At 35.3% G+C, this 26,177-nt stretch overlaps 1 protein-coding gene across 5 annotated transcripts in view; it reads right to left on the bottom strand.

Moving 5' to 3' along the window:
• Positions 1-13,483, bottom strand: part of TRIQK (triple QxxK/R motif containing) — an 85,405-nt gene extending 71,922 nt beyond the window's left edge. For 2 of the 5 annotated variants that reach the window (XM_047088978.1, XM_047088979.1), the window contains exon 1: positions 1,392-1,481. The gene's annotated coding sequence lies outside the window, so the exon portion shown is untranslated. Of the gene's footprint in view, positions 1-1,391; positions 1,552-13,354 lie in introns of those variants that run through there. The other 3 variants (XM_047088982.1, XM_047088980.1, XM_047088981.1) reach the window with 3 other exon arrangements.
• Positions 13,484-26,177: the final 12,694 nt, after the last annotated feature.

Below are 26,177 nucleotides of genomic sequence, written 5' to 3'. Positions count from 1 at the left end.
TAACCCAGGCTATTCTGGCTGATACAAAAGGTTACCTTTTCCAGCAAGCCTTCCATGAGCCCAACACAGTCTGATTCAAATGCTGTTTCTCCAAATGCAGACAGTATCGTATTCATACTCTTACCATAACACAACACTGTAGTGAGATGGCTGCTGTAACCATCTATATCCCTTCCAAAAGTACTTCTGAGGGCAGGAACTGTGTATTTCATCTCTGTTTTGTCACCAATTAGCATAGTGCTTCGCTCATGGTAAGTGCTTAAAAAATGTTTGCTGAATTAACCGCTCTTTCATTAATTCACTCATCGAGGACCAAGGACTACTCTAGTTGCTACAGATAGAGCAAACCCAGAGAAAACAAAAACACCTGCCCTCGTAGGAACTAATATTCTTGTGAAGGACAATGACAATAAGCAAGACAAATAAATATAAAATATATAGTTCATTAGATAGTGATAAATGCTAAGTAGAAAATATAGAGCAGGGATATTTAGATGGTGACCAGGTAAGATCTCATTTAGAAGACGATCTTTTAATAAAGACCCAAAGGAAAGTGAATAAGTTGGCTATGAAGATATCTAGGGAAGAGCAATTCAGTAGAGAGAATAGTATAAACCCTGAGATGGGAACATGCCTGGCATGTTCAAAAAACAACAAAGGAGCCAGTATGGCTGAGCAAGTGAGTCATTAGAGATGAGATTAGAGCAGTAACAAGGAACCATCTCTTGTAGAGACATATAGGCCAGTTTAAGAGCTTTAGCTTTTATCTTGAGTGAAATAGAGAGTCATTGAAAAGTTCTGAGCAGAGGACGAGGTGGAAGAGGACAGCAGAAGATAAGGTCGGAGATATAACGGGGGCCCACATTCTTTGATTCTATAACATACTTCCTCTTCCCACAAAACAGGCAAAAAGAGGATATACCAATTAATCAAGAAAGATTAAAACTGACATTGAACGACATTTTATGATGATCTTAATCTGTTCATTACTTACTATGCAGGGACACTGATTATGATCCCTACACGATTACCAAAATATAGTAACGTACCAAAGTATCACAGAGTACCAAACATCAAGAGATATCAAATATTTAATGTAGAAACAAATCCTAATAGATAATTAATGATAACAAATGATTCAAAAAAGATTTCAGATACAGATTTACAGTTCTATGGATCTTGCTTTATTTACTTGGATTTGCCCAAATACCACAAAATAAATATAAGCAAAAACATTCCCCTATTGTAATACTGCCTTCCATAAGAAAGACTACCTTCCAAACTCAAGTTCATTGCCAGAAGCAAACAAACCAAAACAAGGAAAACAAGTGAAAGAACACAAACCACAAGTCAAAACACCTTTTGCCAAATGTTAGATCAAATAAACACACCTTGTGTTGTGTCCTTGATGCTGCTAAGTCTGAACTCTGGAGAGCTGCCAAGGGATAAGATGTTTCCAAAGGCAAGATCTTTACTGAAGAAGCCGTGCTTGCATTCCTGGCAAATTCAATTCCAGATACCAATAACAATGTTCTTGGTTGCTTTTTCTTACTGGAATTCAAAGTAGAGTATATGGAAATATTAAACAGATGATCTCCAGTGCCCTAATGCCCACAAAATAAAAACACTGTGGTAGCATTCTCCAAGAAGTGTTTCTTGGTTTGCTAAGTCTGTTATAGATTCAATTGAATTAAGCTTCTCTGGTCAAATATACTCAGAAAAATGTTCCATACTATGCCTCTTTTTCACAAGGCATACCTTCTAAAAAAAAAAAAAAAAAGGTCCTGAGAAGTTGTGTAATAGGAAAATCTTTTTAAACTTACTTGACCCAGCGTGTCTCAAATATATTTAAAGACCCCCTTTCCACTGTAATAAATAGTAACATTAAGTAACTTTAAGAATGGTTCATTCATTGTATGATGATTATCTGAAAAGTAGTGAGAGATGTGTTCACTATATTTTAGAGTTGAATATGTGTGCAAAGAGATCAATTTTAATTTGTTCTCTGTTATTGCAATTTGTACAGAGTTAACCTATAAAAATAATTTTTAAAAAATATAAAAATAATTTAATAAAACCATAAATATTAGATGTTACTTTCTAAACTAAATGCCCATTAAAAGGCAACAAAGAAAACAAATAACATATAATTTATTCATTTTTTTACAACAGATATTTACTGAATATCTGTTATGTGCCAGGCACTGAACTCATCTCTAGTTTTATGTCGCAATTGCTCATATATATAAGAGTATCAAGTTTAAATGGTTCCAAACCACTCTCTCATAATAATAAAACCAACTCAAAATTTAACCCCAAGTATTTGAGAACACAAGTTTCACTAATTCTAATCATATCATTAAAAATAGCTTTCAATGTTGAGGACGTTTTAAATAGTGATAATAATCCAGGTCAACATGAAAATATGAAAGCACATTATTTTTTATTTTTATTTTTATTTAAAAAAACATTAATGTTATTTTTGAGAGAGAGAGACAGAGAGACAGAGCATGAGCGGGGGAGGGACAGAGAAAGAGGGGAAACAGAATCTGAATCAGGATCCAGACTCTGAGTTGTCAGCACAGAGCCTGACGCAGGGCTCCAACCCACAACCTGTGAGATCATGACCTGAACCAAAGTTGGACACTTCACCAACTGAGCCACCCAGGCACCCCTGAAAACACAGTGTTTAAAAAAAAATGGTACTGCAAAAGAATAAAACTGAAGTTCTGCTTCATACTATACACAGAAATTAACTCAAATGAATCACAGACCTAGATGCAAATACTGAAATAATAAAATAGAAGAAAAATAATAATATAAGAAATAATAGAAGAAAAAAAATAAAATAGAAGAAAACAGAGGAGTAAAACTTCATGACCATGGGTTGGGCAATAGTTTCTTAGATACAACACCAAACATACAAGCAACAACAACAAAAAACAGGTACATTGGACTTCATCAGAATAAATAAAAACTTTTGTGTTCCAAAGTACATAATCAAGAAAGTGAAAAGACAACCAACAGAATGGGAGAAAATATTTGCAAATCATATATCTGACATGGGTCTTATATCCAGACTAATGAAGAACTCTTACGACTCAAGAGTAAAAATGCAAATAATCCAATTTTAAAAAGGGCAAAGGATTTAAATAGAGATTTCTTCAGAATAAAAACAAATTGCCAATAAGCACATGAAAAGATGCTAAATTTCATTAGTCACTAGAGAAATTCAAATCAAAAGAGATACAATGAGATACCACTTCACTAGACAGATATTAAGAAGTATTGGTGAGGATATGAACTAGACCCTCATATATTGCTGGTGGGAAAGTAAACCGGTTTTGGAAAACAGGCAGTTCCTCAAAAAATCTTAGAGTAACCATACGATCCAGCAATCCCACTCCTACGTATTTGCCCAAGGGAAATGAAAACATACGTCATGTCCATATAAAAACTTATACATGAATGTTCATAGCAGCAATATTCTTATAGTCAAAAAGTGGAAACAATCCATGATGAGTAGATAAATAAAATGTGGTATAACCATACAATGGAATATTATTCCACCATAAAAAAGAATGAAATATTACTACGTGTTACCCCATGGTAACTCCATGGTTAGCCCACGGTGAACCTTGAAAACATTACGCTAAGTGAAAGAAGCCAGTCACAAAAGTCCAATTAATACATTATTCCTATTGTTCACCTTATAGTAAGTGTCCAGAATGAGAAAATCTATAGAGATAGAAGACAAATTAACAGTTATATAGGGCGGCTGAAAGTGAGAGCAAAAGAGATGGGGCATGACTGATAACGGGTACAGGGTTTCTTTTTGAGGTTATTTAAACATTTTAAAATTAGATAGTGGTGATGGTTGCACAACTCTGTGAATATCCAAGAAACTACTGACTTGTACACTTAAAAAATAAATTTAATGGTTCTGAATTATATCTCAATAAAGTTATTGCTAAAATGAAAAAGTATAATAATATATATAGTTCTTATCTAAAATGTTTGGGCCAAAAAATAAAAAGTAAAAGTAAAATAAATAAATAAAATAAAATAAAATAAAATAAAATAAAATAAAATAAAATAAAATAAAATAAAAAATACAATAAAATGTTTGGGCCAGTTGTGCCTTGGAGGTTTTCAGATTATAGAAAAGTAATATATCCCATTTACCATAATTACATAGCACTCCTGGAGGAAAGTAGGGGCAGCACATTAATATTTCATAGTAAAATCTTATCAATATTAACACTGACTGGAAAAATAAAGATGACATAAATAGTCCCATGCTATTTTAAGTATGGTTTTGCCTCAATTCAATTTATGCAAACTTGGAAAAAAATTTATTTTGCAGAACTTTTGGATTTTGAAAATTTGAATAATGGGTATTGGACACTTATTAATGATGATGACAAATATTAGCAACAATAATGATATCAGCAGTTTCCATTTACTGTGCTTTGCACGTCACATGTATTATCAGAAAGTCTCGTAACATTTATGTGGGACAAGTACAATTAACCCCCAATGAGAAAACTAAGTTTCCTAATGATTAAGTGAGTTTTCCAAGCATACACAGTTAACAAAGGGCACAGATTTGAATGCAATCTATCCGATCACAGAGTACACTCACTTTCCTCTATAAGGAAGAGTATATCCAGATCATCCATCTGAGATATAGATTTCAAATCTATAAAATGGAGAAAAGAACTGTTCTATGTATCACAGAGATTACTGTAAGGATGAAATGAGATTGCTTTTATGAAAATAATGTGTTAAATATAAGGATCTATATAAATGTGGGACAATATTACCTAGAAAACTATTTTTTATTACATATCAAAATCAATGTTTAACATGAGATATGGTTTTAACAAAATTCTTTAGAGGCATTCAAAACAAATACGCTTATTTTGTTAGAAGAAATGCTAAGCATTAAACATTGCTTTTTAAATATATAAGAAAAGAAAATCCCAATATGTTCAAGGGATCCATAACTAAACATCTATCATCTCAAGTTCTAATAAAGTTTTTATAAGCCATATATAACACTGGTGCAGTGTGCTGACATAATACATTATGTTTGGTCTTAAAGTAGTTCTGTGTAGACAGGAGAAGCCAGACAGATCATTTTTTTTTTCCATTATAGGCAACTTTTTAATCTTTTGAAAATTTAAAATTATTTCAGTTTATTTAGCAACCTGCTCACAAAAGTTTCCATACCACATAAGTTCCTAGGATAATTAGTGGATTGCCTATGTATCCTTCCTCAAGGAAAATTCTGTTATAAACAGGACATATGTGGGTATAGCCCAGTGCAACTTTTGTTCCATGACCGTATATTCATAGCATTAAAAAAATTTAGGGAGTGCTGTATTTGAAAAGTTTAAGAACTATTATTGTAAAATACTGATCTGATCATGTTGGCTCTACAGCACAAAAATCTAAAATGGATCTTCACTGCCTATAAGATAAAAATTGCTTTGTGTAGCACATGACAGCTTTCTCGGCCTGGACCATTGTTTTTATTGCCTCAACTCTAGCTACTTTTCTCCAAATTGTGTTCCAGCCACTGAATTTCTTTCATTTCCCAACTATGTGATCCTATTGACAGCTTAGTAGCTTTACAAATATTGTTCTCTTTGCCTTGTTACCTTAGCCCCAGCCTTATCTACGTTAAATTCACAGGCATCCTTCCAAACCTTGTTCCAAAGCCACTTCCTCTATATAATTCATCTGTACCTGCCAAACAAATCTTTGCCGATTAACTGATTGATACATACCTCACTTGTTAAATACAGTACATGCTTATCTCTATAAACACATAGATTTTTGGCATACGATAATAAAATGCTACTATTTCTAACAGTACTGCAATATTTAACTGAATGTCTTTGGAAATGAAATTCTAAAATCTTCACATGAATATGTTTCATTTAAGGCACAGAGGTGCAAAAGAGAAATTTTGGATGATTAAATGTAAAAAATAATAGACTTGTTTTTAACGCCAGTCCATAGAAGACCAAAGAAATGCTAGGGTAAGCAGAACATTGAAGGGCAATTACTGAGTAAATCTGGGTGCCTTGAAATAAAAAGAAAATTCCAATTTTTTAAGTTTACAGTTTAGGTCAGGAGTTGCCAAATTTTCCTATAAAGGGCCAAATTGTAAATTTTTAGGCTTTGAAGGTTGAGAAGCAAAATCAAACTATAATTGTCATAGCAATTCCTAGTGCTCTGAGCAGTGCAAAGCAGCACAGCCACACATTTGCCTATCTGTTGCAATTACTCCACACTGGTACTTTAGTGCCACATACAATATGTAAATAGACGTGTAGGTGTGTTCCGGTAAAACTTTATTTATTAACAAAATTTGAATTTCGTGTTTACATTACAAAACATTATTGCTTTGTTTTGTTTTCCCCCCAACCATTTAAAAATGTAAAAACTATTCTTGGTTCACGGGTCATAGAAAAAGAAGCACTGAGCCAGATTTGGGAAACCCATGGATCCAAGTTTGCTGAAGAATGCTTTAGGTATATTTTAAAGCCTATCCATCCTCTTAAATTACCAGGTTTCATCTCTGGCATATATAAATCATAAAATCACAAAATGTTATTTACATCTAGATTGTTGTTGGTGAATTAACTTTTATGTTATAGATCTTTTCATGCAAGCAATTTTTTACATTCATAGTCAATTTTTAACTAGATTTGACATAATTATTTAGAGCCACATCAATATTCTAGAACTCTAGGATATACTATCAGCTTTTTTTTTAATATGCCATAGCTTTTACATTTATATCACCTTCTAATAAATTGTTGTAGGTCTTGGGTTTTCACCCCCCACAAAAAAGGAAACAGGGTGGAGTTTAAGGTCCCTTATAACCTTAGGAGTGGTTTTCTGTGCCATTACACAAGAAATACAAACTGCATGGATATTAAAAAAAAGAAAATAGAAAACCCTCTTAAGAATGTTGCTCTGTTGTCTTCTGCTATTTAATGCTATAGGAAAGGAGTCTGAGACCAGCCTAACTTTTGTTTCCTGACGGTAATATGCTATTTTTCTCTCTTTCTAGATATATGAAGCATTTTTTCTGTATCATTATACTAATTTAAAAATTTTTTGATATTGTGTCTCTTTGAGTTGTCACATCTTATGTAACTCCTTTCTGCACCCATGACTTTTTCAGCTCAAAAAAGTTTTGATTCCTGTTACCTCTTTGCTTATAACTTTTTTTTTCTTTCAAATACTGTCTTCTCTTCATTAGGAACAATTGTCAATAGTATAGTCTCTTCTTCAAAAACCCTAAATTTTCATAGAGTGGACCTCATTCTTTTTCTTCCACATATCAACTTTCTTTTCATGAATTCAATATTTACGTTAGGAGGACTTTTCAAGTCTATTTTTCATACTGATTAAATTTTCTGCAGTAATATCAATTCTGTTCTTTACTGCCTCAAATATAGATTTTTCAATATGTCATTGTGGTAGGCAGAATAATGCATCTCTCAAAGATGCCCAGGTCCTGATTCCCTAACCTGTGATTATGTGAATATTACCTGTGAGGATTACATGGCAAAAGGGAGTGTGGATGTGATTAAATGAAGAACCTCAAAAGGGAGAGATTATCGTGGATTATCCAGGTGGGTCTTTAAAAGCAGTTCACTTTTCTTAGCTGTGGTCTGGACGGGATTTGACTACAGAAAAATACAGGGATGTAATGTTGCTGGCTCTGAAGATGAAGGGAGTCATAATCCAAGGAATGTGAGCAGCCACTAGAAGCTGGGAGAGGCAAGGCAACAGATTCCCTCCCAGAGCCTCCAGAAAGGAACGCAGCCTGGCCAAAACCTTGATTTCATCCCAGTGAGACCTATTTCAGACTTCTGAACTGCAGATTAAGATAATGAATTTGAGGTTTTTAAAGTCACTAAATTTGTGGTAGTTTGTTAAAGCTGGAATATAAAACTAATACAGTTCTCATTTTTAGTTTTTCCTTATCTTTTTGTTTTACCTTACAGTCTTCCTACTGTCACCTAATCATTGTCTGCTCTTCATATACGGAGTTCTCCTGCCCACAGAGACCATGAATTCTTGCACGTGCTACATGTCAAAGAACTTCCTCAAATGTTCTTTAGCTTAAAATTCTTCTTTGGTTTTCACAGGTATGCCCCTGAGTCTTCCGCTGATTACCTTTTCCTTGGGTTTGTGGGATTTTTTGTTCCACTTTATTCATTTCGAATGCTGTTATCCAGCATATTTTGGCTTTGCAAGAGACTATAGACAGGTGCCTGGGTGGCTCAGTCGGTTAAGCGTCTGACTTCAGCTCAGGTCATGATCTCACGGCTTGTGAGTTCGAGCCCCGCATCAGGCTCTGTGCTGACAGCTCAGAGCCTGGAGCCTCTACAGATTCTGTGTCTTTCTCTCTCTCTCTCTCTCTCTGCCCCTCCCCTGCTCACACTCTGTCTCTGTCTTTCAAAAATAAATATCTAAAAAAAATTTTTAAAAAAAGAAAGAGACTATAGAGATCATTTCTACACAGTCCTCTTTTCCAAATGTATGTATGTATGGGAGGTGTGAGGGTGGAATATTGAGGAGAGGAGAAAAGGCAGATAACGGACCCCTAGAAAATGACAATATGGAATCAGAAACTGTTTTTTTTTTAATTCTTTTTTAATTGTTTTAAGTTTATGTATTTATTTTGAGAGAACAGAGAGAGCACAAGCAGGGGAGAGGCAAAGAAAGAGGGAGAATCCCAAGCAGGCTCCATGCTGTCAGCACAGAGCTTGACACAGGGTTCAAACTCATGAAACTGTGAGATCACGACCTGAGCCAAAATCAAGAGTGGGAGGCTTAACCGACTGAGTCAACTGGGTGCCCCATAAACTGGTTCTTAAAAAAAAACAAAAAAAACCTGATATGCCTCTGCCCAGAGACATTCATGCTATATTGAACCACTGTGAATAATGAGAATGTATTATAATGCTCAAGCACATTCTTCATAAAAATGGAAGAACACCACAAATCTTCAATTCTAGATATTCACATATAAGGAACTTGATGCCTGGAACATTATCACCCCCTCACCCCCAAATAATTTATCTATTGCTGGAGCCTAGTCTAAAACTTTCAGTCCAGTGTGCCTTCTGTCTAGTGTAGGTTATAAACTGTAATCCACAATTAGGATTTTGTCACAGGTATCCATATAATTTATCAGTCTACAACCAGCAATATCTGAATATTTTTAATATCTAAAATACATTAAAAAGGGTTTTCTTCCTTTTGTCTTTGCCAAAATTTTAAGGTCTTCAGTCCAATTGGTCTGTTATTTTTACAACTATGTCACTGCATAAACTATTATAGAAGAACTAAGTTTCTGTTTATTCCTGCTGTCATTCTCCATGTTCAGTGGCTTGAAAAATATATAAGATCCTCTCATTTACGGGAGGTTCAACAAAACAGAATTTGTTAAACCTCTGAGTACACAGTATTTATCTTTCTATCGTTTTTTAGCATTTCCAAGTTAAGAAGCTAAGAAATCATCTTTTCTTTTTCAAGAAAATATATACCTATTGCACTCTATCATCACAAAGGTACTTAACATTTCTGGGGCACCTGGGTGGCCCACTCAGTCCATTAAGCCTCTGACTCCTGGTCTAGGCTCAGGTCACGATCTCAAGGTTTGTGAGATCAAGCCCCATGCTGTGCTGACAGTGTCTGGACCCTGTTGGTATTCTCTTTCTCCCTCTCTCTCTGCCCCTCCTCTATGCTCATACTATCTCTCTCTCTCAAATTAAATAAACATTAAAAAAAGATACTGAACATTTCTGTCATACAAGAAAGAATTAAATGTATGTACCAGGTGTGAAAAGATTTAGTTCTTAGACTCTAGATCCTTCTCTGTTCAGTTAGAAATGTTTTGAGGATATCAAATATTATAAAATACGCATTAGTATTTTCTATTAACATTGTTTTAGTCATTCTTGGAAAATACCAAAAAATAGCTATTTTCTAAGCAGTATTTTTATTAAGACCTTCACACTTAGAGCTTAATCTATTGACGACAAAAACAAGAACACAGAGGAACAAAGACTAGGGTGAAATCTCGTCTAGCCTCATGCCTCCACGTAGAGGAACTTCCACTGGAACAGCAGTTCTCAAAGGACATGTTTTTGGCCTTGGAGTGTGGGAAGAAAATTCTTCATTGAGCTGGACCTCTATGTTACACAATACTTACCATTCCTAAACTTCAGGGTCCCAAAAGCCATAAGCTTGTAAAGACACAGTAATAATTTAAAAACACCTCCACTTATTTCAAAAGACCCAAAGGGATCATCTAGGGTGGAAAATCAGAGCACTAGGTTAATAGTCCTGGCCTCAGATCCTACTCCTATCCACAGCTTCCCAACGTGAGAGTTATCTGATTGGTGACTGGCGGCTGAAATCCACTGGTCCATATTACTCCAATGGGTAGATATTAGCTATTAGAAACCTGTCAATACTAGAGTTTTTCCTTCTTTTACTTCATTGCTAATTCTGGGTAAATGTATCTTTTCTGCAAACTGAAATGATCTCTCACTGAAGAAAAGATGTAAGAAAAGACGAGGCAGGAGGTAGGAGGTAGGAGGAGGCAGAAAGTACTAGTACTCATTTCGGGTCTCCCATCCAAAGCACTACGCCAAATCAGCTCTTTAGTAAGGAAGGTGATATTGCAAACTCTCTCTGTCTGTTTACACACCCAAGAGAGTGAGGGAAAATAAAGCGATTATTTATTGAGCCCCTAAAAACTGTAATTCCAGTAGAATGCTTTCTCTAATCCATTTATCTTTATATCAGTTTCTCTACCAGAAATGGAGTTGAGAAAGGGATAGCCAAATACTAAATAGATAAAATAAAATTATAAATGATAAGGAAAATGACATGTGCTCCTATATACTCTTACATTTATTAAAAAAGCAATACATATTTTCTCTTTTCAGTGTTATCCCTTTCTGATGATAATGTCTACCACATATGCCCACTTTCATTGATAAACCTAAATAAACTTTGGGAAAATTTAGGCTATTTATAGCCTTTATTTTCATACAGAAATCACGAAAAAAACCATAGTGGAACCAATCACAATACTTTTTAGCCATGGGAAATTAAAATAGTATGAAAGATGATTCAAATTGAAGAGTTCTAGGAATCAGGTAATGGTATTCAAGTGGCATAAACATAATCAGCTTTTCTTTGTCCAAAATGGACTGTGATAGAAGAGAAAGTTTATGTTTTTAATGTTTATCTCAAAAATACAATTTAACATTTTCGCAAAATATTTGACAATGATTTCTTTTTTCACTTGCTTAAATATAAGAATATCCTTTAAGAGAATAATCAAAGGGCATTTGAAAAAAATTACAGTTTACATGGTTTTGAAAGACAGCAACAATTTATTGAGCACTGGTAGTTCCTGTTTATTAAATGGTTAAAAAAAAAAAAAGATTGGTTTAAGATGCTGAACTAAAATTAAGCTATGGTAAAATGCAATGTGGAAGAAAGAACAAAGACCGAATTCTGTTCCCAGCTATGTTCTCAGTCACTCTTTGGTATGAAGCAAGGGGGAGAATAATTTCCTTATCCCTCAAGAAGTTGACCCAAAACAGGGTCTTAATCCAGGGTCCAATTACACTTCAAACAGTGTCTTTCTCTAAGGGGAGACTCAATAGCTTTCTTTAGCTTCTCAAAGCAGTACATGATATCAAGAAGGTCATTCATCCTTAGATTAGAAGGTAATCTTTCCGAATCCTTTCAGGCTATGTATATACTTTGAAAAACCAAGTGATGTCAAGGGGGAGAAAAAGTGTCATGCAAGATATTTAAGGCACCACTTAACGAGAAGTATTCGCAGAATCAACAACAAATAAATGAGTTGCTTCATTTCTAAATAACCCGATGATAAGAGAAGTCCCAAGGGAGGTTTGAAACTACTTTAAGCTAAATGATCATACTTCTATGTGTTTACAAATTCAGATCATATAGATAAAAAGATAAAGTGGAATCAATAACACTTCACATCTGTGTAAATTATTAATAATACTTTCATAATCAATTATTCCTCCTTAATTTTTAGGAACAAAGGGCAAAGTATAGATGAGAAAACATGAAGGTTATTGGCCAAGGACAAACATTCCCTAACCCTGACAGTTTTCTGACTTACAGGCCAAGGTTCTCCTCAGTGTTCTAAGAAGTACAAGCTTCCTTCTTGTAGATTTATACAGTAAACCTAGCAGAAGGAAGTAAAAGTAGACTTTAGCTCCTTATGTGTTTTCTCTCTGGAATGTTTGTTCTGCTCAATCATTTGGGGCCAAATGATAGGAGCAAAGAGATCTGAAATGGTTATCTGTGGTTACCATCTTACAGTTAATCATTAAATGTGGGCCAATCAAGCCGAGGGGCTTGATCCAATTAGTATCTATCACCCACTTTCCACAGTAGGAACTGGAAAGGGAAATCATGTATTGGAGCTTGTCCAAAAAATGAACTGCCTCAACTTCTTGAGCTGCTCATTGTGCTCAAACGTTACAGCAGAGAGAAAAATAATTCCAGGTAGAAGAAATTAGATATCCTATCCCCCTTTTCCTAGCCATCCACATGGATACCAACACCCTGTGGGTCCAGGGATTCACCAAGCACCAAGCAAAGATCCTTTCCTCCCATCCCACCCTAGTCCCTCCCACCACCCCGTGCAAATAACGCCACCTCAACGCTGCCTGAAGCTCTTCTCTGCAAATGTTTTGGTCTGCAGATATTTATTAAGGGGAAGGCTAGTAAAAGTACGGAGTGGAGTAACACCAGAGAAAAGCCAGAACAAGAACTACGAGACCCCGAGTGCTGGACTGTAAAATAACAGGACACGAATTAACTGACAGCACAAGAGAGCCAATCCCCAACCGAGAAAGAGGCCTCGGGAGGTGGGTGGAGCTAAAATTTCCAGGGCCCTGCGCCGGCGCCAGACACGCTGGCAGGGCGGGAACCGCTCGTTCCTTAGCAACAGAGGCGGCCACGCCCACTCACCGCCCCAACTCCGTGCTCGCCGTCCCCACCCCCACCGCGAGCGCCCTGCACGCCGGAAGGGGTCCTTAAGTGATTACCGTACCTACTGGGTTTCCCTAGCTTCGGGTTCCCGGTCTTCCAGAGCCTCCCTACGCCCAGCCAGCCCAAGCGCCGCTCTCAGGGAGGAACGACCATCTCCTAAACGCTCTGGGGACTCGCTAAGGACGTGCGCCCGCTTTCAGTCCCGGACCCCGAGCCTCCCTGGCAGGGCCGCCCCAGCCCCCTCGCCCTCGCCGGACACACACACCTTAGCTCAGCCAAGGCAAGGGCCGACAAACTTCGTGTCCTGCTGGAAATGTTGCTGTCCACGGTCCTGTCACTCAGAGGCAGGGGCGGGACGAGTAGGCTGCACACCCCCTACTCCCAAGGGGCTGTACGGAAGGAGGCGGGGCTTGGCGGAGAGGGACAGGACCCGTCCCCAGCCTGCGCTCCGATTGGTCAATCTCTCTCCCTCCTCTGCGCGGGTCCTGGTCGCCGAAGCGTCGGCCCCTCGGCCTTTCCTTCGTTTTGACGCGAGTCCCAAGCTCTAATACCTGACTCACAAAATGACCATAGAAATTAAAAATAAGGACTATGACTTGTTTTATAACTATGAAAGACAAAATTATGTTCTTTCCATTACTGAACCCTTCCCAGCTAAACACGCACACACACTCCCATCCCCAATCTCCGGGGAGCATCCCATGGGGAAGCATGGACTGTCTCTGAAAACAACATTGTTTGCAGATTCAAGCTTTTCACAGAAGATGAATCAGTTTAGGAAAGGTGATTCCTGAAACATGACCAACAACAAAGCTTTGGAGGTATGTCCAGGTACTCAGTTTTCACGTCTACCAAATGGGAATGAAATACGAAGTTATTATTTGGAAAGCACTCGACAATTGAATGATTTATACCTTTTAATCCTGTAATTCTCTCAACACCCAATGTTATTATCCAAGGCCTGTGAACAATGAAAAAGGCTCAGATAGGTTACATTTGTTCAGTCATTCAACAAATGAAGAAGTGCCTGCAGTCATTACTTTTTATATTGTGGTACGTTGAATTTAAAATTCTTTCAAAAACCTGTGCGATTTTCAATTTAAGTTTTCTCTTGCTTTAGTGTAAGTCATTTTCCTCTAGGCCAGCCTATCATAGCTAAAAAAAAAAAAAAAAAAAAAAAAAACCTTGAGAAAGTAAATAGTGTACAGAAAACAGAAGGACTGAGACAAGTATAAATAGACTAACTAGAAGGTCTCGGAAATCTCCTAGGATATCAGGGCCAGAAATTGAATCCAAAATGTAATTTTCTTTTCTTTTCTCCTAAATCATTTGCTGGTCTCCAGTTCCTCTCCCCGAAATAAAGGTAGAGTTAAATGAGATTATCTTAATACTCTTAACCAGATTTGTATGTGTGTGGCTTTAAAATAGTGTAACCCTTTTTCCTTCTGTATTAAACCAATACCCAGAAGTGTTTATCTTGTCAATACAGTAGTTATAATAAAGGAAAAACAATACTTCTGGACAAGTACTTTGAAATTCAATTAAAATGTCCACTATGATAAAATTGTTGGAATGAAAGAAACATTCCAATTGCAAATGATTTTATTCTTGTGTCCTGCTGAATTTTCAAATTCTTCTGAAACCTCACTATGAATACTTCTCTACAAAATTTCTTGATTTCTATGACTCATGATCACCATTATGTTTCTTTAATCTTTTAAAAATATTTAGTTTTAGATTAAAAAGAAAGAGCTATGATTGTATATTAATAAGTATGTTACATAAATAAATACTGTAAGATTTAAATAAAAGTGGTGAATTATTTATTTGAATTCTTTTTCAATTGCATATTCAAACAAGTACAGCAAATGCATTTGTTTGACTATTCTCACATATATAAGAGATTATACATTTAAATAAATGTATTGTATGCATGTAAATGTGTAATCATTGAAATAAACACAGCTGTATATTGCCCATATGTATAGCTCCAGATGTTTGAAACATACATTCAAATTTCTGGAACTCTACACCTTGGTATCTAGTTAAACATCCAGTAGAAAATACTGTGCCACATATACATAGGAATACATTTCAAAACTCTATCTGCAGTGAGGAAATAAGGTTAGAACAATGAATAATGAGTCTCTATCACCGAATTTATATCTGGAACATATTCTTACAAGATAGCTTATCCTGGCAAGTTGTTCTGCAAGCATATTCTATAAAATGAATACTAGCCAACTTACCCTGTATGAATATGACTATTGCAAAGTAGTCTTGCAAGTGTCTATCCAAATACTTAACCTCCAAAAAATAATGTTTCCAATTAACTTCACTTTTGGAGTAGGAGAGTCTCATGTTATCCATGCCTCAATTATTTACTTTTTAACTCACATTTCTGCTCTAATACTTGTAACATATATAATTTGAAACTCCACTGTAGGCAGTAATGAACATTAGAAGAAATTAGGAAGTACAAACTAACCAGATATGAAATAAAGAATGTCTTAGGGACATTGAACAAGAAGTAAATGGCTTAATGTAAAATTAAAACATCCAGATGTATGTTATGCACATGCTTATTTCTTTACCATGTAATGACACACATGCTATATTTAAATTTGTAGTAAGTTGAAATATAAATTAGAATCCAATAATTATATGTGCTAACATCTTTGGTCTAGATGATTATGTATGTAGCTTGAAATTTGGGAGAATCCATTTGTAGAGATCATTTGTAGAAATTATGATTCTGTCAAAACATATGAAATTCATTGAATATATTAAAATAAAATATTAAAATGTCAAATTATTAAAACTTACTTAGTACTTATTTACCTTAAATTTTAAAGGTTGAAATATCCAAATTAGCTCTCTCAGTAGCTGCAGTTGGTTGGGTAATAGGTCAAACATGCATATTACCATTTCTGTTTAGTCATCCTAGAACATTAGGGGTCATTTAAGGTGAATTTTTTTAAAACATATATAGAAATGATTTTTCATGTGAGTTCATTTAAGAAATCCCTGTGTGTGACCTCCAGTCTATGTTTGAAAATCTTGGTTTTAGCCCATAGAAATATATTGAAACCACTTAATAAAACCTAGAAAATGGATATGCTTTTTCTGAAGAAAAACTTTGTTTACAAAACTCAGAAAATTAATAAACCATAAAGTATTTTTATTAATTTGTGCGATATTTGAAATTATAGTTACATAGCAGCACATTTTTAGAATGAACTTTTCCTTAAAGCTAACTGACATACATTATTAAATACATATCTCAATGTTTGCTTTTTGAGTAATGGAATGCAAGATTGTCACTGAAATCTGGAATAAAATTATTTATCTCAAAAATGTTCTTCAGATGATATAGGAAATATATATAGAACTATATCTATAGAAATATATCTCTCTATATATAAATATATGGAAAATTATTTCATGTGATGGATCACATATTACAAATATTTTGAGGATATAATTTCAAATGTATAGCTGTCAGCTATTTACCTGGCAAAAGACATATAGGTGAAAGGTATATATCTTGTAGCCAGTTGAAAATGTTCACATTTACTTTTTTTTTTCAGGTCATTGGAAGTTTAATCCAATATGACAATGACTAAATGTTCTGAAATTAGGATGCAATTTACAGATAGTTCACTGATAGCATTTTCCCCCTTCTTAGGGGTACCCATAATAATAATGGCTTTTCCAGTGGATAGCCCCTTTATATTCAAGTGGTGACTCATTAATCAAAACGGCTTTGATTCTGTGCCCCTTACCTCTCAAAACAAGGCCTCTGAATCCCTCACATCAGGAGAAAAGAGCAAATGCCGATTTTCGATTTTCATAGTTTCCACTGCAGCAAGGCAGAATTGAGGCACAGCATCTGGATGTACTTTTGTCATTTATTATTGCTAAGGCTCATCAATATTATATTCATTTAGCATCACACTGAGAAAAGCCATCGTCCTATGTTCCCCCCGTGTATCTTAACCCCCAGTTTCTCCAACTCAGGTATTTCAGAGCCTGCTTACCGATGCTTCACTTGTTCATTTATAATCATTCATCACTTTTTAGTGTACTTTATATATAATTTGCCTATTTATTATGTGCATTACTTATCTTTCTCTACCTCAAGAATGTAAGTTGCTTGAGGGGTAGAGATCCCATCAGTTTTATTAACTGATGTACCCCAAGTGCTGAGATCAGTGCCCGGCACCTAATGGGCACTCAAGAAAATTTTGATTAAATTTAGTGTTCTGTATAGTTGTAATTGATTTAGTTCTTTATAATATTCGAGTGCATGGATATGTCACAACTCATATATCTATTCTTCTACTCCAGGGCTTTGGAGCTATTTCCGGGTTTGTTCTATGATAAACAGGGCAGTTGTTAACATTGCTACTGCAGATTTACAAGAGTTTCTCTTTGATTTGTAACTAGGAGTAGAATCACAATTTGTAGAGCGTGTGCACATTGTAAATGAAAGTATAATACCAGGGGTGCCTGGGTGGCTCAGTTCGTTGAGTGTCTGAGTTTTGATTTTGGCTCAGGAATGATCCCAGGGTCATGGGATCAAGCCCTGTGTAGGGCTCTGTGCTGAACATAGAACCTGCATAAGATTCTCTCTCTCTCCCTCTGCCCTCACCCCAACTCGTGTGTGCTCTCTCTATATATATATAAAAATAAGAAAATATAATGCCAAAATTTTCCCAAGGTGTTATACTATTTTTCCCTCCTAACAGAAAATGTGTTTGTAAGATTCAAATGTATTGATCTTTTCAGAAAACCAAATTTTGGCTTTGTTAACTTTGTCATATTTGTTTTCTATTTCATTGATTTCTGCTTTTCTTTATTATTTCCTTTTTTCTGCTTACTTAATTTTCTTATTTTTCTATATCATTAAGTAGAAAGTAAAATAATTGATTTAAATTGTTATCCTTTAAAATTATTGCCGTTTAAAGCTAGAAAATTACTTCTAAGGACTGCTTTAGTGATGTCCCATAAATTTTGATGTGTTTTAATTAGGATTCTTTTGAAAATATTTAAAATTTTTCTTTCTGTGAGTTCTTTTATCATTGGGTTATTTATTTAGAATTGTCTTGTTTAGAGTCCAAGTATTTGGGAGTTTTCTAAATGTCTTTTTGTCATGGCCTTTTAATTTAACTCCATTGTTGTTCGAGAATATACACTGTAAGATTTGAAACTTCTGAAAGTTATTGAAACTTATTTTATAGCCCAGCATACAGTTTATCTGAACGATTGCTCTCAGTGTACTTGAGAAGAATGTGTATTCTGCAATTGTTGGATGTAGTGTTCTAGAATTAATAATATGTATCCTTAAATTATTGCTGAGATTCATCAATGTTATGTACTTGTAAAATTGTGTATTTAAGAGCGATCCCTGTATGCCCTCCTTTCACACTCCTCCAGTTTTTACCTCCACTACCAACATCCCAGAGCTGGACTTCAGCTTCACATCTCACACGTTACGTTCTGCTTCCCATTCATACACCACACTTCACAAATGTCAGAACCTTATGACAGTGTAATTCACGTATCTGTCCCCACTCCATCATTTGTATTATTGTTGCTGTATATGTTTGTTTTAAATGCATTATAAAACTTCAATGTAAAATGTATTTGCTTTTGACCTAAATGGTTAGCTTTTTTAAAGAAAACAAAGAGAATTGTCTTTTAGATTTACTCACATAATTACCATTTCTGGCACTTTTTGTTCTTTTGTACATCTCTGACAATTTTAATTTTCTTTATATTACGGAACTAGTATTTTTTTATCCTTTCCAACTTTCAAGTTTCCTTTTACACAAAATATGAAATTATAAATGATTCTATTTTTGTGTACATATATATGAGTATACTTCTTTCAAATAAAAATGGATACAAATAAACACATACATACATACAATTTGACTTTTGAACATTTTCTTTGAACTCAATAAAATATAACTACACATTTCAATAATTTTTTGCAACATTCATCTGAAGTTACATTTACTCTCCCGTGTTATCTTCAGAAATAAGGAGATTGGGGTTAGAGAGATTAAACTTTTAACAATTACTTTAAAAAGCCATTAAAACTTATTGTGTACTTTTATTTTTTAATTATTATCCATCTTCCCTAACCCAATACTGTAAGATTCATTCCTCTTCAATAGCATATAATGCTTAGCTCACTACAACCTCCTAGATAGATCTTCAAAAATTATAATGAGTAAATAAAATAATGAATTTTAGATTTAGATATAGATATAGGTATAGATATAGATAGATACAGATGCTGGAACAAAAAATGCAGTTCAAGTGCATTTTTTCCCATCCCCTGAACCACCTCTGGCAACCACTAATCTGTTCTCTCTCTCTCTCTCTCTCTCTCTCTCTCCCTCTCTCTCTCTGTCTATATATGTGTGTGGGGGGGGGGCTTATTTGGGTTTTTTTTGAGATGGGGAGTTATTTGTTTTGTTTCTTTTTAGGTTTCATATATAGGATTGATCATGTGGTTTTTGTTTTTCTCTGACTTATTTGACTAAGCATAATGCCCTTGAGTCCATCCATCTTGTCACAAATGGCAAGATTTCATTTTTTATGTCTGAGTAATATTCCACTGTATATAGTTATGGTTGTTACAGTTATAGACCTAAACATAGATGGATATAAATATATAGATATAGATATAGATATGCATACACATGTACCACAATTTCCTTATCCATTCATTGATGGACATGGTTGTTTCTATATCTTGGCTATTGTAAATAATGCTGCAATGAACATACAGGTACATATCTTTTTGAGTTAATGTTTTCATTTTCTTCAGGTAAATACCCAAGAGTGGAATTGGGGGATCATATGGTAGTTCTATTTTTAAGTTTTTGAGTAACTTTTCATACTGTTTTCTGTAATGGCTGTACCAATTCACATTTAACCAAAGCACTCTTGAGAAAGAAAAACAAACCTGGAGGCCTCACCCTCCCAGAACTCAAACTATATTACACAACTCTAGTAATTAAAACAATATGGCATTGGCATAAAAACAGACACAGATCAAAGGAACAGCATAGAGATCCCAGAAATTAACCCATGCATATATGGTCAATTAATTTACAACAAAGGAGCCAAGAATATGCAGTGGGGAAAGAAGTTTCTTCAATAAATGGTGTTAAGAATTAGCACTTGTTGCGATGAGCACTGGGTGTTGTATTTAAGTGATGAACCATGGGAAACTACCCCAAAAACCAAGAGCACACTTTACATACTGTATTTTAGCCAATTTGACAATAAATTATATTTTTAAAAAAGAATTCATATTTTTTATTGGTCTAGGTGCATTGGTAATATTTTCTCTCAGATTTTATTTGTCTGAAAATGTCTGTCTCCTCTCTTCTTTTTGCAAGTTACTTAGAATTTGAAGTTGAAAGTAATTTTTCTTTGAGCTCTTTAAATAAGTCAGTCAATTGTCTTCTTGCCATCATGTTTCTTATGTGAGGTTAGCCATTATTTTTCTTACTCCTGTTTGCAATCTATCTTTTTGTTCCCATCTCCGACTGCTTTCAAGATGCTCTCTTTGGTTTTCAGTCTTGTGACTATCATGTGTCTAGGGGGTACATGTACTCCTCTTTGTGTTTATCTTACTTTGATTTTGCTGAGCTTAGATATATAAGCCAAGGCTTTAAATTATTTGGGACGTTTTCAGCTATACTTTTTCAAATAACTTTTCTGGCCTATTGTAATTCTTTCATTCTTATTTTTATCTTTTATTGAAGTACAGTTGATATACAATCTTATATTAGCCTCAGGTGTATAACATAGCGATTTGACACTTATGTACATTATGCAGTTCTCGCCATGTAAGTGTAATTGCCAATGTCTTCGTTCTTTAATGCCATTTGCATGAATGATAATGTATCACACTGATCACTGGGGTTCTGTTAATGTTTAAGCCTTTACTCTGTTCTTCAGATTGGATGCCCACTTCTGCTGTCTTTAATCTGTCCTTAAGCTTATTCAGTACTTTTTTAATTCAGTTACTGTAGAATTTTTAGAATTCCCATTTAAATGTTTTCTGTATTTCTATGTTTGTTATGGTTCTGTCTGCCGAGATTCCTTAATTCTTCACTGATTAAGGCCATATTTCCCTTTAAGGCCTTGAACATGTTTATAATAGTTGCTTTCAACATTTTACCTAGTAATTAAAACATCTAGGCCTTCCCAAGATCAGTTCTCTTCACCACTGTTTCCTTTGCTGTTGGTCATATTTTCCTGTTTCTTTTTATATCTGGTAACTTTTTATTGTATACTAAACATTGTGGATGATACACTGTAGGGGCCCTGTAGTATGTTAAATTCCTCTGACAAGTGTTTTTTGTTTGTTTGTTTGTTTTCTTTTGTCTGTTTTTTTATTAGTAGAAAGTTCAGTTATATCTAACCATCTTGGATTTGTCAAGGCTTGGTTTTATACTCTGTGAAGGTGGATTAAAGGAAATTCCGAGATGCTTCTCAAGACCCCCTGTATTGGCTCTCTTCAAATTTCAAATTCTGTTTCCCCTCCTGTTCTTGTCCAGGCTTGGTTTTAAGCTCTGTATAGGTCCAGAGTAGTTCTTTCCTTAGGAAATGGTCCCTTCCCTTAAGGTGTGGTCTTTCTGCTGTCTCAGTTTTATTCCTGAAGTATTTCTGATGTTTTTTCAGTCTACATGGGCTGGAATTTTATCTCTCAGCTCTGATAAATCTCTAATATCTTTGGTCTTCCCCCAGTCTCATAGCACTGGTCTTTGGTAAGCCTTGCGAAGTCTTTCATTGCATATACCCAGTCTATTTGTTGGCCAAGGACTTGGAGGAAACCTCCAAACAGATTTTTGGATCCTTCCTAATGTGATCTTTCTTCTCTCCAGTATCCGGCCCTACAGATTCCAGCTGTTTTGACAAACCAAACACGGAAATCTGCCTCTGCAGATCAGTGAAACTGATGTGCTTTGCTTGTGCTTCAGCTCTTTATGCTATGGGGAAATTGGCTTCAGACAGAGCTGCAATGAACATAGGGCTCATGTCAAGTGTTTCCCTTCTTTAAGGAATTGTGGTCATGTGCTGACTCTTGCCCAATGCCTGAAAAATAGTGCTTCGTATGTTTTGTCCAGTTGTTATGGTAGAAGGGCTGGTCTGGCACTAGCTCTTCTGTCATGGCATGAGGTAGATATCCACATTGATATTTGAATTTTGTGTCTTACAGTTCTGCTAAACTTCTTTTTAAATTATCTGCATCATTTTATCTTTTACACAATCATGTCATTTGTAAATGGCTGTGTTTTCTTCTCAATATTAGTATGTCTTTTTCATGCTACAATATTGAATAGAAGTGATGATGGTAAGCATCCTTATCTTTTCTGTATTCTCAAAGGGAAAGCTTTAAACATTCTTTCCTAAGTATTTGGTAGCTGTGAATTTTTTTATGATATTCTCTACTAGGTTAAGGAAGTTCCCTTTTGCATCTGTCTTTCAAAGATTTTTTTTTTTTTAGGGGCACCTGGGTGGCTCAATTGGTTAAGTGTCGATTTGATATCAGCTCAGGTCATGATCTCACAGTCGTGACATTGAGCCCCCCATCAGGCTCTGTGCTGAGTGTGGAGCCTGCTTGAGATTTTCTCCCTCCCTCTCTCTCTACACCGCCCCCCCCCCCACCCTGGCTCACACTCTCTCTCTCTCAAAATAAACATTTTTAAAAAAACAAATTTTTTTAAAATCATAAGTGGATATTGGCTTTATCAAATGTATTTCTGCATATTTAGAAATGATCATAATGATTTTCAACTTTCCCTATTGGTATAATGAATTAGATAATTTTCAATGTTGAAATTAACCCCAAAGGCTTTCTCACCATCCTACCAAGTGCAGTGGAAGCCCTGGCTATTGGCCCAGGTAAACATCTGGCCATACACAGGGCTTCAGTGGGTCATTGGGAACCAGAAACTTTCTTCATCCTTCGGCATCATGCCACATGATATGACCCCAACCAGCAGGGTGACAACACTATCTTCTGTACCTCGGCCAAAGAGACAGGAAAGTGAACTAAGAGAATGGATAAGGACATTCCCACCAAGTGTAGCCAAGCAGTGCTGAACCCTTTGCAAAAGCCAATACTTCCACCTATTTTTTACTGAGCTCCAGAATGTATCACTCAAGGCCAGCATGAGAAATGTGTAGGCCCACAAGACCCCAAGCTCAGAAGGGTCCTGTGTCTGGTTAATGCTCTGCTGTTGACATCATGAAATTGTTAACAATTTTATCTTTGAACTTGTCTTTTGTAAAGGATGTATAATTGGATAATGGAGGATGTGCATGAGCAGAGGAGATACACACAATATGCGTGTTCGCCACCATTCCTTGAAGTCCCACTTGCATGTGGAGTTCAGGATGCCCTATGAGCACAGACTCTTGATGAACCTATGATGTGTGGAAGTTGAGCATAACTCAGAATACAAGGTAAGTGTGTTATGGAAGTCGCTGGCAATACTAGTAGAGCATTGGTAGAATACACACATTTAAAGAACTGAAGTAAGAACAGTTGAGTTAGTTTTGTGCCTTGTTACTACTGTTTTAGCAAGAACAAAATGCATATGCATGCTTGAGCTACGACATATGAATTGTATAATTTAAGTATTTCTGCATATCAGTAACTGACCCAGGATATGTGGTCATATAACATGTAGTGCCCCAGGTGGCCTGCTGTCATGCTTTCTTCAATTTCTGCTGGTAGGAAATTATATTATTTTACATATAGTAAAAGAAACTTAAAACAATATATTTCCATTTCCCAGGCCTTTTTTTATTGTCATGCACTTTATTTCCACATATGTTATGATCTTGACACTATGTTATTAATTTTCTTTTAACAATTTTCCTTTAGAAATGTTTTTAAAATATAAAAAAGCTTTTTTTATTTACCTACATATTTATAATTTGTAGTGTTGTTTGCTCCTTTATGTAGATTCATGTTTCCATTGAGTATTATTTTTTTTCTGCTTTAAGAACTTCCTTGAACATTTCTTATGATGTCTGTAGTGATGAATTCTTTGTATGACTGAATAAGCCTTTATTTTATCTTCATTTGTTAAGATATTATTTCTGGGTATAGAAGTCCAGGTTGGCAGTTTTTTATTTTAGTATTTCAAAGATATCATCCCACTTTCTTTTGCCTTTCATTATTTCCAATAAGTCTGCTATCTGTTATCATTTTATATTTGTTCTTCTATAAGTAATGATCTTTTATTGCTAGCTGCTTTTAAGATTTTCTCTTTATCAGTACCTTTAGGCAATTTGATTATATGTTATGATGTAGATTTCTTCATGTTTCTTGTGTTTTGGTTTTGTTTTTTTTTTTAGTTTCTTGGATCTATGTGCTTATGATTTTTGTTAAATTTGGAAAAATTTCAGTCATTATTGTTTCAAATGTTTTTTCTATCCTCTCACTCTTCCTCCAAAGACTCCAAACACATGCACATTAGGTTATTTGACCTGTTCATATTTTTCTATATTTTTCTCTCTGTATACTTTTGATAGTTTCTATTGCTCCATTGCATTATATTCAAGTTAATTTATAGTTTTTGCTGTTAACCCCATCCAATGTATTTTTCATATCAGAAATTTCTTTTTTTTAAGTTCATTTATTTATTTTGAGCAGGGAAGGGAAGAGAGATAGGGAAAGAGAGAATCACAAGCAGGCTCCACACTGAGCACGGAGGCTGATGCGGAGCTCAATTTCACAACCATGAGATCATGAACTGAGCTATAATCAAGAGTTGGACGTTCAACCCACGGAACCACCCAGGCACCCCTCAGAATTTTTTTCTATATCTAGAAGTTCAATTTGGTATTTTTGTCTATATCATTCATTCCTTTCCCTAACATGTTCCTCCTTCTGGCTGCCTTCTTTAACATTTAGGAGATAAATGTAATAACTGTTTTATCATTCTTATCTACTAATTATATCATTTGTGTCACTTCTGGGTCTATTACTATTGACTGATTTTTTTTTTCATCCTGTGAGTTGTATTTCCTTATTTCTTTGACCACCTGGCAAATTTTTTTATTGAATGCCCAACATTTTGAAATTTACCTTGTTGGATGCTAGAAATTTTTGTGTTCCTATAATATTCTTGAGTGCAGTTGTTACTGGAACGCAGTTCTTACTTGGAAACAATTTAATCCCTTTCCAGCTTTACTTTTAAGCTTTGTTAGGCAGGACTACAGCCTGTAGTCTATTAATCTTTCCCCACTACTGACCCAAAACACTGTGTTTATTCTAACCAATGCCCTTTGAATTATGATGTATTTCCACTTTGGCTGGTAGAACATAAACTAAAAATGACCCTGTGTTAGCCCCATAGATTGTTCCGTCTGCTTCTTCCAAGTAGTTCTTTCTCAAACCCAGGTTGTTTCCTCACACACACTCACTGATCAGCACTCAGCTGAAATTTGAAAAGGTAACTTTTATGTCTATGCAGAACCCTCACTCTGCAGTATTCTCTGGTCTGGCATTCCTTCCTATGAACTGTAGCTGTTTTGGCCTCACCAGATACTCAACTCCATCATCTTGATTGGGAGGTACAAGCCTTCTCCACTTAGGTCTCCTTTCCCTGCACTGTGGCCTAGGAACTGTCCAAACTGTAAGCTGAGGCATTCAGAGCCCTGACCTCAAAATTTTCTTCCCCGGGAGTCAATGTCCTGTGCTGCCTAATATACAATGTTTGAAACCATGCTTTGATAGATGTTGAATTTTTGTTTCAGATGAAAGTTAGCTCTGATCTGTATTGCTTAATTATAATTGGGAACAGAAGTTCCAACTGCTCAATTTTATTTGAAAATTAATTATTAATTATTTGAAAATTAAAATTAAAAAATGGTTGTAGGAGAAAGGTGCAGTCTTTCAAAGAGGATTGTATCACCACTGTAGGCACATTAAGTAAGAATGTAGAATCACTTAAACCTTTCCTGAAGCATAAGGACCTCAACTTTTGACTATACATCCATGTAAGTCTAGCTTGAGAATACAACCTCTCAGGGATTTTTTT

The sequence above is a fragment of the Lynx rufus genome, unplaced genomic scaffold, assembly GCF_022079265.1.
Source record: "Lynx rufus isolate CCGP_SWC_20201006 ecotype Redwood Valley unplaced genomic scaffold, mLynRuf1.p SCAF_26, whole genome shotgun sequence".
Classification (NCBI taxonomy): Eukaryota; Metazoa; Chordata; class Mammalia; order Carnivora; family Felidae; genus Lynx; species Lynx rufus.
This window is presented reverse-complemented; position numbering and strand designations above follow the sequence as displayed.